The following is a 2,592-nucleotide window of genomic DNA, read 5'->3' on the forward strand; positions in this document are numbered from 1 at the left end:
TACTACTTTGTATATTTAAGAGTTTTAGGATAGAAGTACCTATAAAGACTTAATCTAATTATCTTGAAGCTTTAATCTTCTTTGTCTTCATAAGTATTCTTCCTTTTCTTCATTTTGGTGATGTTGGTGTCTTCATCAAAACCATGCCAAGGTCAGGAGCAAAGATCTTCTTCATAATCTCCCCCTTTTTGATGATGACAAACCAATATCTTCTTGACACTGTAGTTTTCTGAATTTTCTGAGAGTAGCGTACTTTGTGATATATCTTGACTTGTCTTGAGTATACTCCCTCTATCTTGTATGCTCCCCTTTCATTTGGAGTTAAGTTCCTAGAATAAAGTTTGACAGAAAATACACTCTCCCAACTTTTCTCCCCCTTTTGACTTCATCAAAAGTAGAAAAGTCAAGAGTCCAGCACAAGATATATAGCATATATGATTTATAGCATAATAGATATAAAAGTTAATGTAGTGCATATCATAATAGCATAATATCAGAGCATAAAATCAAATATTGTTCAAACATAAAAACATAGCATAGCATAGTAGTAGATGTTCATAGCATACCAATATTACAAACATAAAAACAGATGTTCAGAATTATGCACCGATACAAACATAAAAACCTAGACACACTCTAAGACTCAGGCTCAGAACTATCTTCATCAATGTCTATACTGCTCAGCTTAGAAGATAGATGATGAAGTTCAAATTAGATCTGTTGGTTTTCAATATCAAAGGCATCCATCCGGTTTGAGATGTAGCCTCGAAGAGAAACCAACTCGTCCATTATCATCTGATTGGTAGGCATATCAGCAGATGAGGAAGATTAAGCATGAAACTCATAAGAGCGACGATCACGAGGATCAATAGAGAAACCCATTTTGTGGACAACTTCCACATCAATCTTGCTTTCACGAAGATTCAGAGGTACCTTGGTTTCACCATTATTAGACACACCGAAATGTTCAAGAATGTATGTTATGAAGATAGCATAAGGCAAAGGACTTTGTGTTCCTCGAACGTTCCATATTTGACGCATCATCATCTGAGTCCAATTGATCTTGATGTTGAATTTCATAACGTACATCAATTGGAGCTCTATGTCACTTATTTGAGAATGGTTTGAAAATTTTGGTAAGATGACATAGCTCAGCAGATAATGAAGCAAACGATCTTCGAGTTTGAGATGTCCAGCAGAGGGGATATCTCGATTTTTAACAGTTTCACCAAAGCCTTGCTTCTTACGCACTTCAATTTCATCTTTAGAAATTCTACACATAGAATAGTAGAATTCCTTACGATCATAGTTCTCCCGTTCACACTGAAGACTGAAACCAACAGGCTACCTTGAGTGGGTATTTTGCAGCACAATGAACTAAAAGTTTTATCATCTAAGACAATCTATTTCCCTTTCACATAGGAAGTGAGACGATTTTTTCGAAAGTTCATGTTGCAGTAGAATACTCGAACAAGTTCGGGATATATGTCGTTAGTTTCACAACAAAACTCAAAAAGTTTTTGTTGCTGCAAAAGATAAGAAAATAGAAAATCTTCAAATTCAAAATTCCCTATATTACCGTATTTTGGAGTAAACATGGTGCGACCATGGAAGTGCTCCTCGAATATCTTGCGTTGCTCATCATTAGCAAGAAGCCTTGTCAAATCCAGAGGGTTAGACTCCAAAGATGTTGTTCCTTGACTCCTTTGAGATGTATTAGTGCGTTGTTTCTTTGATCTAGGAGAAGAAGCATGGATTTGGGATTTTGAAATTTTAGGTTTTTGGGTTTTGGAGATTTGGGGGTTTTTGATTCAAGCAACTAATCACGAAAATGAATGGTTATAAGTATTTAGAAATGAAAATGTGATAGGAATGGACACAAAAATCACCCAAAATGGTTTAGAAATGAAGATTTTAGAGTGAGATAGGGGTATGCACGAGTGATAGAGTAGGAGGAAGAAGATGAAGTCTGAAAAAATGCAGAAAATCCTATTTATACGCACATAGTAATCGATTACACTACTTTGAGTAATTGATTACTCAAATTGAAATTTTAAAAAATTACAGACAGAGAGTTTGAGTAATCGATTACACACTTTGGGTAATCGGTTACTGAAACTCTTTGTTCACCCTCTAATCAGTTACTTTCCAGAGTAATCGGTTACTGACCCCAGAAAAATTTATTTTAAGCATATTGATGCACTGAAAATGATTTTTAACCCAAAAAATGAAGTTTTTGAACGCAAATAAATATATTTAAGATCAAGTAGGCATGAAATAAACATAATGAAGCAAACATATAATCATATAAGCATGTTAAGACATGTAAGCTTCATCAAGAATGCCTAATTCAAGTCTAATTTTGTAAAAAGGTTCTTTTTCCAAGGGCTTAGTGAAAATATCTGCAAGTTGGTTATGAGTATCAACAATTTCTATGGATACATCTTTCTTTTGAACATGGTCCCTTAGGAAGTGATGTCATATATCTATGTGTTTGGTTTTAGAATGCATAATAGGATTCTTTGTGGGTTTATAGCACTAGTATTATCACATTTCAGCGGAGTGCAGCCTAAGTCTAAACCATAATCTCGT

The 2,592-nt window shown here is 34.6% G+C and overlaps 1 protein-coding gene across 1 annotated transcript in view; it reads right to left on the reverse strand.

Annotated features, from left to right (window-relative positions):
- The window catches only part of LOC109341175 (putative expansin-B2), a 14,564-nt gene that overhangs the window by 7,536 nt on the left and 4,436 nt on the right, over positions 1 to 2,592 (reverse strand). The window lies entirely within an intron of this gene.

The sequence above is a fragment of the Lupinus angustifolius genome, unplaced genomic scaffold, assembly GCF_001865875.1.
Source record: "Lupinus angustifolius cultivar Tanjil unplaced genomic scaffold, LupAngTanjil_v1.0 Scaffold_387, whole genome shotgun sequence".
In the NCBI taxonomy this organism is placed as follows: domain Eukaryota; kingdom Viridiplantae; phylum Streptophyta; class Magnoliopsida; order Fabales; family Fabaceae; genus Lupinus; species Lupinus angustifolius.